General features: G+C 39.2%; 1 long non-coding RNA gene across 2 annotated transcripts in view; it reads right to left on the bottom strand.

The window, feature by feature from the left end:
• The window catches only part of LOC134424211 (uncharacterized), a 317,859-nt gene that overhangs the window by 204,171 nt on the left and 97,534 nt on the right, over positions 1 to 16,154 (bottom strand). The window lies entirely within an intron of this gene.

Below are 16,154 nucleotides of genomic sequence, written 5' to 3' on the forward strand. Positions count from 1 at the left end.
TCCAGCAGCCCTGCCCCAGCAGAGCTCAGTGGCTTTACCAGTGCCCTGCTGTCTGATGAGAGGGGGCAAACCAACCCAGACCTGTGTCATCGTTTCCCTGCCTTTTCCCCGTGCAGTGCCCGCTCTGTGGGAATGCTGAGGCTGTGAAACTGCAGCAGGCACCAAATTACACGTTAGCTATCTCCATTATAACAGGCTGTCATCGTTCAGCACAGAGCAGCCATTAATCATCCAACAATCATTCATCCATCCTCCCGCTGAAGCATTAAACTGTGGCCCTTTCTGTCTGTCTCTGGTGATCATCCAGGTGGAAATTAGAAATCCCAGAGTGCTTTTCAAAAAGAACAGGGGCTAACCTGGGTGACCCTCAATAATAAAAGGGAAAACCTGTTTCCATTGTCCACAGCTGTGTGTAAGCTATTGCCAAGTACATAATAGGCACCACATTTACCTACACAGTCACTGCTTCTCCTGCATTTAACTCATTCATCTGTACAGTGGTTTGGGACACCTTGAGTATGAAATATGCTTTGTGAAATCAAATTCCATTATCCCTTACAGCATGCTGACAAGCATTTTCAACCAAAAATTTCACACTGCCCCTATGATTCAATCTTAAAAGAGTCTCCTCCCAGTGTAGCAATTTGCAGTAGTGCTTCACCTTCATGCAGGGAACTAAGTGCTCAATACACCATAAAACAGATGCTAATAATGGTGGGTGAAATTCGCTTAACATGGGCAAATGTTTGTTGTTGGTTTTTCCTCTCTCGTTTCTTAAATTGGTTTTCTTTGCGGTTAAATTTTGATGCTTGTGCTCTCTAGATTGAATAAAATCCTGTTCTTTCTCGTGGAGCTTCTGAATGAAAGACATTTAGGGACTTAGATAATCACCTTCCTAACTAGATTTGATCTGATTTTGAGGTCATTTTCATGCATTAGCTTAAAAGAATTACAACACAATTTAATAATAAATTCTGTTAACATAACTTAGCCTTGAAAAATCGCACTTATATTGAGCAAGTAATATTTTAATGTTTTATTCACTAAAGCCCAATTCTAAAGACATTTTGATCCATAATCACAATGTCCTTAAGCACATCCAATTTTTCAGTGTAATGATGAAATTTAAAACCAGAAAAAACAACAGTGGTATAAGGCAGTTAAGTGTCTCAGTCTCATTAGAAAAGGGTAGAAATTGAGCTTCTGATGCCCTTAATATTTTTAGAGTTTCTAGATAAGTAAATGTTAAGTGTTGACCAAGTCCAGAAGAAGGGGATGTGACCTCCAGAGGTCCAATCCCATCCAACATTTTCCCACATGTGCATGCTCTCCTACCTGCTCATTTGAGGGAATTCAAAGTACATAGATTCATTTACAGAACTACAATGGATTTTGCACCATGCTCACTGCTGTGTTTTCCAAGTGACAAACAAGAGAAGCAATCTACTGGATTTTGACTTAGTCTGCAAAATTAATTTTTAGCAAAGATACATTATATAGAAAAAAAATGAGGCACAAGCACAGCTATGTGGAACAAGAATAAATATTGGCATAGGGGACATACCATTATCCATGCTTTGGACCACAGCTCTGAAAAATTTCATAACTACATTTGTGTTAAGAGAGAGAAAAATGTGTTATTATTCTCTCACAGCTTTGTTTCAAATGAAGAGATTTCATGGACTGAATTAATTTCTAATTGTTCCCTGATGCAAGATGCTCATAGGAGAAGGTTCCACAGTTGTGTGAATTTGTGTACATGGATGTGCTCAACTTCTCAGATCACTGACATGATGTTAGAAATCAAATGTCATTAAGCTCTGCCTACACTGTGTGCAAAGTTGGTACGGTTAAAAACATGCATGTATTGAGGACGTAAATGTGGTTAAACAACAACTGGAGAAAGAGGACTATGAATGCAAACTACAGATTTTTAATTAATTTTTTAATGTAGCTTCCATGAGTACTAAACTTTCAAGAATGTTCTTCAATTAGGGATTATTTACAACATGTGTTGGGCAATTGCACATTCCTTTTTGTCACACCCTGAGCTAAAAAACTGGGACAAATGGTCTCCAAATGCAAAACTAGAGAACACAACATTTAAAATCGCACACTGGAAACAGGAATGAAAATAAAAAACATAAAGCCACATAGATTGCCTAGGTGAATTTAGTACACAGGCAGATGTGCATGAAACCCCACTGATCCAACCTCCTCCTGGTGTCTGAACTGCAAGTGTCCTGCCTGCAAGGAGCAAAAGAAAAAGGCCTGCAACTCCCCCACTTGATACATGGCTGGTTACTTGACCAATGATTTATATCAGGTGCCTAACATATCCAGTCTCAATTTTTCTGCAATTAAGGACGGCAGGGCAGGCCAGTGACAAACGGTTTTCCTACAGCACTTTTGGCTTTAGCTATTATCCCTTAGATATCTTTAAACTAATTCATCCCTCTCTAGAATCCCAGGTTTGGGTTGATAAATCAAGCGAGACCTGTGTGTGCTGGGAGCTGATTACAGGGTCATTCCTCAGCAGAAATGTTTGACCATAGTTTCCCAACTTCATATTTTATCTAGCAGCTGGTGATGTATCATCACTAATCCAAATGCAAAGTATCAGGAAATAAAAGGAGGCGGCACTGTTTATAATAAATCACTGACAGGGGAAGCTTGACCTTTTCGCTTCCTACAAGGTATTTCATTGTTAGACCACAGACAAACAGAATTTTTCATCTGGTGCTTAATATGCATCAGAAGAGAACAAAGGTTTATAAGACAAGAAGAGGAGGGTACTACCTCCACTAGAGGACACTTATCTTTCCATAGATCAAAAAGGCAATGCTGTTAATAACACTTCTTTTCTTAAGAATCTTTTGTTCTTCTTATTAGACCATAATTTAATAATAAAATGCATTCTGTTACATTTCATTCTGAAGGAACATTCAGAGATTCTGTTAACTTGACAAATGCCTTTTTAAAATGTATTCTTTTTAAGAAAAATGCTTATCTTTAAAAGCAAATATAAACGACTAACACCATAATGACGTAAAAACACAAAATTATATCATTATTATCAATGCTCAATCTGGACAGGTATCCCACATATGTTTTTATTGTTATAGCAGTTGTGGCTACAGGTGACATTACTGTTCAGACTGGACAGAGTACAAACACTTAACAAAAGGCTTCCTCTGCAAGGAGCTTCCATTTTACCTTTCACAAAAGAGGATGGGAAACAGAGGGGTGTGTGTGTGCTGGTGTAACACACGATTTATACAACACCTTCCTTGAAAAAAATAAAATCTGTTAAACTCAGGTATCTTGTTGGTCTATCTCCCCCAAAATTCCACCAGGTTACATCATACTCAGCTGCAATGTTCAGCTCCTTGACAAACAAAGCAGCCACAGCATTTTGTTAAAAACATGGAGGCTGTTGAGTTACACATCCCCTTTGCTCCTTTTGAACAGCACCAGCATGAGACACCTGGCATGGCTGTCTCTGCAGGCCAGAAGGATTCAGGCAATGGCTCTGTGTGCCGTAGCACCAAGAGATTCTGAACACAAATGTTCAACTACAATCACATGGAATAAACTCAGGATCACAGCAGCAGGTCATCTGTACCATCTCTTTTCCTGTAGAAAAATCACAATATTTTATGTTTGGGCTTCCTTTATGTTGGCTTCCCTTGAAAGTTGGTGATTGCCAGAAATGCTTTCTGAAAAAGCTCAGGTGGGAGCTCAGAAGACCTGAAGCCAACTTTATTTCCTGTGTCACCAGGCAGAGAACATGAATGCAGCCTCACTGGCTATACAACACCCACTGCCACAGTTCCTTGAGCATGTGCTCAGCCTCTGTGAGTAGTGCAGGGAGTCTCTGGGGTCTTTTTTCCCATTCTCCCCTCTCCCAAGGAATCATACCAGAAGTGTTTAATTTGGACCTCTAACTGACCTTTCCTTCTTGGATTTTCTTGGGTACTAACACATTCACCTGAACTGTACACCAAAAAGCACTGAGATATTTTGCTATGGGCCACTTACAATTTTCACGCCAGCCTGCACACTAGGTTTGCTGACAATTGGTGGCTTCAGTGGTCAGTGGTACCAGCAACCTCAAAAGTGACAAGAGGGGAGCAGAGCACTGGCCTTACTCCTGCTAGGAAGTTGGAGGTTATTGTAATCCCAAAGAAACATCAGCTCAGCTTGCTCAACAATAAAAATGATATTACAGCAATCCCTGTGGGTGTTTCTGTTGTATTGGTTGTCTCCAACCTCACCCTTACACAGAGCTGTCATATCACTACCACTAAGCTGCAAGTGGCTTTTTTAATTTGCCAGCATCTTAATGTATTTTACTATCATTAGCTGCTACTTCTCCTCTCACACAAAACAGGTTTAGAAAATCTATTTTACTAAGAGCTAGTATATCTAATTTGTACGAATTTACTAAAGCTTGTCAGTCACACTAAAGCATTTAATCATCTGTGACATTAAAATAAAACACTTTAAAACCTTTGGCACAGAGTGTTCCTGTTAAGAAAATACTGTAATAGTATTCACTCTGCTGGCAACACAGAAAAGAGCAGCAGAAATTCACATGAGCAAAATACAGTCACTCTCAGAAAACTTCCATACTGGTCAAAGTTGGAAATTCTTCTATGCTCCCTCCAAGAACAGCTTATTCCCATTGTAATGATCCGAGATGTTTCATCCTTCTATATACAGCAGCCATGCAGGCAGAGGAAGCTGTTATAAAGTCAATACTAGGGGGTTTTAGTGTAATTAGAACCCCTCATTGCCCAGAGGGAAGGAAAAAAGTAGGAAACTTTCTCTCTGCTTTTATATTACTACTGAGAAAAAATCTGAACACTTAAATTAGAAGAGTTATCTTAAGGGGAATATGTTTTTGCCTTCCTATGCTGAGTCTTCACTGGAGTCAGGATAGTTAGAAACTGCCATTTAATTTCATTCCTCTCCTCCTGTCTTTCTTTTAAAAAGAGAAAAATAAATTGCAATTGTCACATTCATGTCACTCTAAGACCCAGTCTCCAGGATCATCATCCAGTATAATGAGACTTGGTGTTATTTGGTGCTAGGAGTGCATTTCAAACAGGCAACTCTTGGTCCCCAACCTACAGCAGATGCTTGGCCACAGATTCATGGGGGTGACAAAGTGATGTCAGGGCACCAGCCCCGAGCTCCCTGTGTGGATTGGAAGACAGAGTAGTGGGGAGGGAAGGCAGGAAAAAGGGAAGGAAGGGAAGGGAGCAAATTGCTGTAATTTCATATGCATAAAACCACCTCCTACTAAACATACTCTGAGTTTTAGAACAGCTGTCTGTGGAATACTCTGAATCCTCTGCCAACACATTGAAAACAATATTGCTGCAGCCCCGTTTACCCCTCTAATTTTCTTTCTTTAGGCACCCCCTTTCCATTGCTGTTGATGGGAATTCTGTTCATGTATTAGCAAGGGAATAAATTCCTTAATTTTCAAATCTCAGTCCTATTTTTTATAAACTAGAATCTCCCGTCTCCTTATTCAATTTGCCTCTCTGAGACTATCGCCAGTAGAAGGTGAATCAATCACTTCATGAAAGGCACCTCTGCATGACTGCCAGAAGAAAGTCTCCCTACTCTTTCAGCATTAAACCCATGCAAGGTAAGAGAAAATACATCCAAGTACCATAGTATGGAAAAGGGAAGTGCCTGTAAATTTGCCAAATTCAAAGTTAATTTAATTTGTGCATTATTACCCACAGGCCAATATTGTGATATTTCACTGAAAAAAAATTATAATTAGAAATTGTTAACATGTCCACTGAATTCCTGTGTTGTGCAGTGGTATAACAATAACAGCTCCAGAGGGTACTGTGCTATTCACAGTGTACTCACACTCTCCTGAGAAGAACATACACAGTCCTTTAGAGGAACCTGGATTTTCCCCCTCCGATTTCCAAAGGACTTGTAACAAATAAGTTTATAGGCAGCTAAAGAAGAGTCAATCTGAAACAGAAGCATCTTTTACAAGCAAAATCACCCTTTTCTTAGATCTCTACATTTTCTACAGTAAAACATCTACTTTCTACCCAGAAAGGTTTTAATTTTACTTCTGTAACAGGCAACTATGAGTTTCATTCTGGGCAGTGTGCTCGTCATTGGGAGTAAATGAGGCAGAGGCCAGACAAAGCAGGGACTGAGCATCTGTGGCTCCTCCCAGCCCATGAGCCAGGGAGACACCTCACAGAATTTGCAGGCGTGCAGCCCCTTCCAGGTGAGAGGTGCAAACACCCTCCATGCAGAGCCTGGTTCAGTAACACCTGCCTGGGACAGGATGGACTGGTATGGATGCTAATGGTGCCCACTGCTTCAAATTGCAAAAAAACTAGTGCTTTGGAAAAAGAAAACGGTGCCCAGGGCTGTTCAATTGGGAACTGCTTAAGAAACTCATGAAACAAACTCATCTATGACAATGAGCATCCCAAGGAGACACTGCTGTAGGATTGCTCTCTTCTTATCCTGCCCCCCACAATATTCATGACAGAGCACTCTCAGAGGCAGATACTGGGGAGACAAATCTCCTGTCTGACCAGGTATGGCAATTCTTACACAGGGCTGCGTGACCTGATTGCTTTGCTTGGATGTTAGACACACGAGGGGCTGACACTAACTTCATCCATTTCCCCCATTCTCATTTTCAGCCTGGTGAAGATGAAAATCTGCTGTCCATTTCAGGTGTAAAACAGAGAGGCTGAACAGCTCTGCAGAGGAACCAGCTCAGCATCTCCCTGTCAGCTGCCCTGGGAAAATCTTCTCATTTTTCTCTCCTCCAGCCCAGAAGCAAAATCAACTAATATCATGGCTGCCTACACAGTGCTCCCAAAACCTTGCTGGCAATTCTTTATAGTGCTTCTGGTGAAAAGATTTATGATTTTTCTTATTTTTTCCCCCCTAGAGCCTAGTTTAATATCACCTCTTTTTTTAGGCCTCCCTCTCTCCACTATAAAAAAAGGTTTCCCTTTTGCTGCCAGGGACAAGCAGACAGTGCTGCAGTACCCAGCAGTTTCTTCCCAACTTGAGATTCCCACCCTGCTACCACAGCACCCACATTGCTGTGGCACTTCAGTGTCCCCAGGATCCTGCAGGAGGAATTCCTCCACTCTGAAATGCTCTCATGAAATTATGAATAATGAATACTTAGATTTTTTCATCACTGCTGCTACCTCATCTGCAGTGGTTCAAGGCCAAACAAAGCAAAGTGTAAGGACATATGTGAAATATTATATTGGACTAATATAGTTGGAAAAATAGACAACTTCTTCAGTATATAAATCTCTCTTTAGGCGACCTTGTGCATCCAAAGTTTGTGCTTTTTCCTGACAGTTTTTCCAGTCGTCTTCTCCTTTGGGAGTTTCTTTGTTTTAATTCAACAAACAATTCAGCAGGCTTGTCAAGAATTAATTAGGTGGCTCAGGCAAAAATGCTCACAACAATCTCCTACCTCTGTTTACTTCAGGACTGTACCAGCCTAGCTGCACCTCTATTTCTGCTGCAATTCATAAAACCTGTATTAATCTGCAGATTGCCTTCCCTCACAAAACCCCAACAGCTCACTGTCTCCCCTGCTTCTCTGTTTGGCAAAACAAAACTCAGGGAAGAAGGAAAATGATCTGGTAATTAAATTCTCTCTCTGTTTTAAAGGGACAAGCAGTCTTTCTGTACTAATCTGCTCCTTGAAAATTCAAGACAAATACAAGGGAATTAATATTGTACAGTTCTTGCTAATGTACTAACTATAAATTGCTGGCTACCAAATGAAAAGTAGGAACAATGATATGCAAGATGTTATTAAAAACCACTTACAGTACCAGAAAGTTAACAATTTCTATCCAGAGGATTCTGCTATAGCAGATGGGATTACACTGCAAAAAAAATAAAATCTCCAATATAATTTGCCAATTCGTTCTTCACCAATCCTTTCAAGATTAAGGAGGGTTTAAGTCATGGTAATTTGCAAGGGGAGGAATCCAAACCTGTGGGTACTCTCAGTACTGAGTCAACCCCAGAATTTCCCATAGGTAAACAATAAAACTTAATTAACAGGTCAAGTGAGTGATTTGAGGGATTTTTGTAACACCTGTTTCCATATGCTCAGAGGGACTATTTTTAGCAATATTTCACAGTGAACCCATTTTGACTACAGACCAAATGAAGTAGATAAGGTGAACTGATTTTCTGATTTTACTTGAGACACTGTTGCCCCTTTTCCATACGTTCAGATTCCTGTGGGTTTTTTTTTTTATTTGTTCCCCTGCAAAATACATCATAACTGTGCAGAAAGGGTAGAAGATTTTTACTTTATTAAATCTTAATAAAATGGAATATTTTCCATCAGGGTGTGTTGTGGCTCAAAATAAACAGGGGACTGACAGCTGGTAGAGGATGATACTGAAGTGTTATACCAAAAATATTTCTACCTTAGCATACACAGCATGAAATTGATTCCAAGGGAAGATTATTGGTTTCATAGTGAGTTGCATTATTTAGATGGATGCATCTCATTCTGTCTCTAGGATTCAGGTCTAGTACCTTGAGACCCCTTCAATCCCTCAAGGCTGCAAAGATTTAAAGTTTCTTGGGCTGGAACTTTGAGGGACTGGCTTGACAGAGGTGACAACACAGCAGACTAAGCCAAGAATTCTCAACTCTGCTGACCTGGATCTCTCTCTCTGATGCTGCAAGGACTAGAAAAACCCTTTAAAAGGTCTTCATCACTTCTAGCACAAAGAGAAAAATTTTCATCTTGGAAGAAAAGGTCATGAGTCCAATTCTCAGCTTCTTGAGGTCAAAGATTTTATATGAATATTAAAGTAAAGAAAATGTAGAGGAGGAGAAACAGACATGTAATGCAAGAGACATGTGAGATTAGCAAATCTATGCCTCAGTAAGAATATATTTATAAAAACTATGTGTGCACTGTGAATTTTACCTGATTGCTACTAACAGCAGGTAAAAGGATTCTTAGTCATTGTCTGATTTTTCATTTTTCTCAGTAAGAGTACTCCTGCTTGTGTTGTAAAGATCCCAAGTCTTAGGTCAGACTCCAAGTGCTCCAGAATGTACTGATACTGTCCCTGGTGCTGTGGCACTGATACATTCCATGGAAAATTTTGTGATGGATTACCTGCACTCTGTATATTCTTATGTTGCAAATTGAATTTTCTACCTGGACTACACCTCCCATGCTGCAATAGGGTCTCATCATTTGGAGAGAAAAAACAATAAAGCATCATGCCAGGCATCTGACCAAGAGATCTACGCTAAAGAAGTACATAGGCATTAAACCATGACATAACCAGTGCTGTAGATATTACTGCAACTTTTGTAACCAGAGGCTTCTGGCTCCAGCAACTCCTTCCTTCTCCTGTTACAAAAAAACCCCAAAAAACAACAACAACAAAACACCCATAAAACCACCTCCCACAGAGACCTTATATGTGTAAATAATGCTACTGAAATCAAGAAAGCAGGTACATCTCTATTAATGTGACTGCCAAATCAAGTTCTCAACCAGTCAGCATGTAAAATAAAGACATATGGAATTAAATTCATTGTGTTCAATCAGTAAAAAAAGTAAAAGAACTCAAATTAATTATGCAAACTTTAAAAAACACGTTTAGGGCTATGATTTGTTTAGAGAGGTACGTTTTGCACACTACCTGAATCTAGCTGAGAGAACACATGAAACATTCATTTCATTTTCTGCTATGTGCTCGTTTAGTACAATACACTCAGCCATAATGATGTAGCTAACAATTTTATGGTCTTGTATGATTCATGCTGCAAAGGATACCATGCCACACTGAAACCTTTTTATTATCAATCATTGGGAAACACAAGCTTGAAGACTGGCATTAATTAAGAGGGTAAGGATTTACAAATGCTTCTGCTTCATTCTCTAAATATAAATATTCATGGTAGTATCTATGGATCACTTTTTGAAGTAAAAATTGATCTTGGAAAATAAGGAGTTGTAAAGGCAATAGAAGCATAATTATGAAAGGCTGTCTTCAAATCTTACAACTGGAGCATTTTATGACAATAATTCTCTCCTTCTTGTAAAAACAAAAATATTGGAATAATTATGGAAATACAACAAAGGTGACCATGAATTTAGGTTCCTTGTCAAAATCATTTTTTTAAATAAAAAGGATTACATATCTATTTGCTTTCTTCTTTTCCTTTACCATTTGTTTCCCTCTGGATCCTTTGTGTCTGGTTCTCAGGAGGCCTGTGAGATGTGCACCTCTCATACACACCTTTGCATTCCCATTTCCTTGTGCTCATGCCAATATTGCTGTCACTTCTGTCTCTGCATCTTCCTGAACTCATCTCACAGGTTTTCCACATGTATTCCAAACTGGGCATTAGCCAGAACTAAAGTAGCTCATTTTCATTTGTATTTATATCCCTAATTCTCTTTGTGTAAGTAATTATGGTAAATACATGCTCATTAAGCACACATAAAAAGAAGATATAGAACTGAATGTACCTGCTTGATAACTCATTACTTGTTTATATTTATATATAGTCCAAAGATCACTCAGTAATAGATACATGAGAAAAATTACATATGTAATTAGAAGGATTGGTTCCACCTCACCTAAGATATAGAAAACAATTTATTAGAAACAGATTGAATACTGCAAATAAAAAGACTGGCAAGAGCTAGTGATGCCTGTGGTGAGGAACTCATTCCTGCAAAGCATCTATACCTCATTAGACTGAGGTAAGACAAACACTTGGCTAACTACAGATCTAAAGAAAGCACAGAAATTCAAGGTGTTCCTAGCTTTAAACACAAAAAGAAAACTTGGTTTCCACTGAAATATTTTCTAGGTCATCAAGAAACAGATGTTTTTTATTTAACAATTCCATAAGTAAATAAAAAAGCTTCTGGTAATAAACATTTAGGCAAAATGACTGAAAATGGTGTCTCCTCGACGGTCCTGAAGGTAAGGGAACTATTTAAACTTGCCCGCACTTGCTATCTCCACATTTAAAATCTGCCAGCTAACAACTGGCAAGAAGAACATTGATAAAAAACAAACCAAATTGACTTCTTAGTTACTTTAATTTTTTTTTCACCCTCTTTTAATGTTGTTGACTAGACTAGTAGAGGATGCAAAAATATCTTTCTCTTCAAACCCCTTGTTGATCTATTTTGTCTTTATTATTTTGTTCTAACAAGCACACCCCAGCTTCTGGAATTCATCAGCCTAAAACACCATTTAGTATCTTCTATTTTCAGACTAGTTCTTATTAAGCTAAACCATTCAGTGAATAATGCCTATGCCTGTACAGGGTGTGATTAAATACAACTATATTCAGAGCTTTCATGTATGAATTCTGCTTGGGAGAAAAAAATTGCCATGCTGCTGGACAGCATATTTGAATATTCTTCTCCATCACAATTATTTATTATTTCTATTAGCTAATGTTGTTTTACTCCTAATTATGGGTAATTAAATGATGAGTTGTCAGCACAATCAATTCACTTAGAAGCTTCTACATTTAATTAACTCAAGATGGTTTTGAACATTTAAATGTCAAAACAACACTTAGAAAACAGAACATTAATATGTTGTTCATTGAGCTGTACATTATGGAATGTGACTTAGAGAACCAAAGGTTTTGGTGTGATGACAGGTCTCAAAATCTGCTTGTAGAGAGTCCAAATTTGCTGTACATTTTGACAGCTTTACTACAATGGCTTTGGACTTGGCAGGTCACCTGGTACAGAACTTCAGTGCTAATCTGAGAATACCAACTACTGCAGGATTTGGTGGAGAATGGAAAAACACCCTTCCCAAACACCAGCATCTAGGAAAGCTGCAATGTCAGCTTCCATCCATTTTAATGGCTTTAGCAAGGGGATGGCTCCTCTCAACAGAAAATGGAAAGGAAAGGTAGAGTCAGAGCCATCCTCAGCTGAAGAAGGGCTCTGGACAGAGAGAGGTGTAAGATGGCAGGGCCTTCACGTTTGTGTTTGTCCTGAACTATGTGATAAGTGACAATAAATGTGCCCACTTCTGTTGGTTTTCACCCTGTTCTGCAAAAGGATGATGAGAGCAAATCAGAACAAGATGATTGGAAGTTTCAGAGAAAGAAAGAATCTGCCCCACCCAGAGATTTTTATTTAGTGTTACCATTGCTGAAAAAGCACCCTTCAAAGCCTGACAAGCTGTTATAACACTTGAAACTTTTTGATATCAACAATGAAGTTCATTGTTCTGTTTGAACACACCTTTCCAAAATAATCATTAAGCCACCATGTGACCATCCTAACATTAAAGTTTCCTCTTTAAATTATGAAATCATAACATGATCTTAAAAAGCTTAGGAGCTACTGAACATGTTAGTGGAGTTTTCTATTCCTAGCAGGTATCTCAGTCTGTCTCTCTCTCTCCTCAGGGATGTACAATTGCAGTGGAAGTGTGGTGAGGGATGCCAGGCCAGCAAGGACACAATTCTATTGCTCATGAAGAATAGATTTGATCAGGGACCTGGCTTTGGGGGCCCTTATGAGCTCTCCTGGAAATGAACAGAGCAAGGGTGGGAAAAGAGCTCATGACCCATCATGATTTTGAAAATATACCTGGAATGTCTTCTTTTCCTGTGACTACACCAAGCTTGCAAGGTACTAAGCCCAGGCTGGCAAATTCTAAGAGTTAATCCTTATTCCCACAGTGACCACATGTAAGGGTTTTCATATCAGAAAACCTGCCAGAGGGAAACTGAGATGTTTGAGATTATATCTGACAAGGATTCATGTTTTTCTCTTATCACCAGGACTTTTGGAAAAGTGGCTTGGAAAGGCTTGAAAGCTTCAGGCCTCGCTCAAAGCCAGCTAGATCACTAGACAAAGGCAGATTCGTGCCCTATGAGCTTTACACATTAAAAAAATGTTGGCTTATAAGCTTCCTTTTTCCAGCCTAAAAACTCTAATTGTAAATTTCTATGCTGAAGGTTCAGAGTTGATGGAATCTGTCCTGCTCTAGTGAAATCTCAAACTGTTCTCCAGGGTCAGAACTTCTGGTTTTAGGAAAGGACTTTGTGACAGAATCTAATCTATGGTCATCTTTCAGTCAATACATACATTTGCTTAAATTTTTTACAAAATCCCCATGGCCATCCAGACTCAGCTTTATAATGCTGAACAAAGCAGCAAAACAAGAAAACAAGTCACCAGCTATATTTCCAGCACTAAGTCGAGTCATACATATTTCAATTCACATGGCATTTGCTCTTTCACATCTCTGAAAGTTACCCTGCTTTTCCCTCTGACAAGCTGTCATTGTTTCTAGTAACACATTTTTGTTTCAATGTTGGGAGACTTTTCATTACTTTCTGTATCAGAAGAACTGTTTTCCACAGTACATATCCCAAAGGCCCAAGTGAAAGAATGCTGCCTGCTTGCTTTAGTACCAAAGCCTGAACTTGAGAGTCAGCACAAATGACAATAAAAAGAAATTACTGTGAATTTGGGGGTGTCTCATACCAAGTAGACAGAATAACTTTAAGACCTATAAAATAAACACAATTTCCTTCTGTTGCACAGTAGGCATTATTCATTACCGGTATGGTTTTGTTGTGGCTGCGCTGTGTTTTGGTTCTGAACATCAACAACATGACAGAAATCTTTCAGCCTTTCAATTCTCTTTCTACAAACGTGAGTGTAACAGTAAAGCCAAATGACAGGTACTCCCCCACTTGCTGGTATTCCATCAGTCAGGCACAGTTGGAGCAGCATGGGGCCCAGATGAAGCCAGCACCTATTAGCTGCTTCCTTTGATTCTCCTGCTACTGCTCAGACACAGAGCAGGATGCTGCAAAGGATAAGCAGCTCTAAAAACAGACAAAAAAATTATTACCCCAAACAAAGGTCAATAAGGTATTCTGAAGACCTCTGTTTCACTTTCTGGTTTTTAGAACAAACTGTCCTGTCGAGATCTCAATAGTTTCTGTGAGCCTGAAAGATAATTCAAGATTCCTGTATAGTTTGAGAAAGTTTTTAAAAATGCAGCATGCAGTGCAACAGTTTGAAGCCTCTCATAAGAGACTGGAAGATAAAGAAGAAAAGTAATCATGATGAATGCCTTCCCCTGCTCTTGTTCTTTTTCTCTCCATTCCTAAATTCCTTTCTATTGCCAACAATAATACACAATTTTCAAATTCATTTTACAAAATTAATGTTGGGCTAGGGGAGGATTGGGGATGCTACTTCCTCAAACTAACAATTTTCACACATTATTTTTAGTTCTTGAGAGTATCCAGAATGAGCTGGGGCAGTGAGATCAGTTTGTAGCTATTATGTGTGTGACTGTCCATTTCTTTTCCTCATGATAGTTAATTTTTATAGATTCTTTCATCCAAATCCACTGTTTTCCAGATGAATGAATTCAAAAAGTAAAAATGCACATCCTACAAGCTAGGAGTGAATCTGTATACATATACACAAACACAAATAGAGGAAGTCTTAGGTAACTCAGTGAAGTTTCTGGATGTGTGCTCTTTGAAGTTTTATGCTGTATAGTTGGACATGCCAAAAGCTGAACTTTTGGTAAGATTGAAGTAAATTAAAAATAAATGCAGAAATTGTCAGAGGTTGATATGCAACTTAGAGAGCCTTAAATGGCCAATGAATTTCAGCTTGCAGAGTCACTATGCCATAACGGAATGGTTTTGAGCTTTTATTAGTTGATTGCTCCCTTCCAACCTGCCCATTTTTTAAATCATCACAGGCCTTGCTCTGCTCACACTGAAGCCAAAGCCTGTGTTCCAACTGCTGCTCCTGGCATGTGGGCCAGGGCTGCAACCCCCAGTGCACACTGCAAGCAGAGGAAAGGTCTGTGAAGAAAGGAGTCCTGCTGCTCCCACTGAAAAGCCCACACTAAAATAGTCTTTTTTCTCCATCAGGGATGTCCTAGATGCTTACGTATTTCCTAAGTGGGTTTCTTGGAAACTGAGCATAGAGAATTAATATTAGATTGATTTCCCAACCACATGAAAATCAGCCTACATCTCAGCTGGTCACAACACTGCAGGTTTGACAGTCTGGGTAAGGCAGACTTCTTGAATTTTGAGGCATGTTTGGACAGCTTTGACTGTGTTTCTCCAACCTGTACGTTTGACTGAAATAATCCTTCAGGTAGGCACCAATTTCTCTTTTATAACAGACACATAGAGTCCTGATCTTGAAATATTTTCCATCTTTCAGAATATAACCACATGCATAAGTAATAACTGGGAAATACTTTAGCACTTCCCTCATCTCAGTGAAGTATATATCTAAGTGGCATCAAAATACTGGATATTTCTGTTCTGCAATACTTATGTAAATCACTGCTATTTTGAACAGTTCTCTGTTAGCACCAACATTTGTGCCTTGCAAAAGGCATTATTCTATGCTTATCCTTGGCATTCCTACTGGAATTGTAATTCTGAAAAATCATCCCAGCCATCTAAAGGAGCTTGTGCATGAAGCTCCTGCTCCCTTAAACACTGCTTAAGCCCGAATGACTAATGATCTTTTTCAAGGATGACTAGATTTATATATCTTCCCCCTGGACTCAATGCTCCCATGCAGCCAAGAAACCTTTTATTAAAATGCTAGCAATATAGTTACATTTTACTCTCAATACCTGCAGACCAAAGATTGCTACAGAGATCAAACTGCAAAAACAGCAAAGCAGGAATGACTGAGAATCACACTGATCTCACAGAAAGCTGGCACTGCATTTCCAAAAATAAATTCCAGTTCCAACCCTTTCATTCCCACAATCAAATACAGGTGCAGCTGTAGAGCAGTAATCAATGGCGGATAGAGACAGATGTGCAACTATCCAATTTGCAAACAAAGAACGCACATGTCAGTAGCATGGACGACCACATCTTCACTTCAAAGAGTTCAGGACTGGATTTTGGCAGGCAAAAACATACATGTGTTTGGGAGGCTCAACAGTGCAAGAAACGATCGTATGCTCACTAATCAAAATCCAGCAGAGGCCCTCTGACAATTTGGCCCTAAATATTAAGCAGTGCCTGGGGGCTGATTAAAATTGACCTCTCTGGGGCATAGATCATGCAACACC

Source organism: Melospiza melodia, chromosome 13 (assembly GCF_035770615.1).
Source record: "Melospiza melodia melodia isolate bMelMel2 chromosome 13, bMelMel2.pri, whole genome shotgun sequence".
NCBI classification, from domain to species: Eukaryota; Metazoa; Chordata; class Aves; order Passeriformes; family Passerellidae; genus Melospiza; species Melospiza melodia.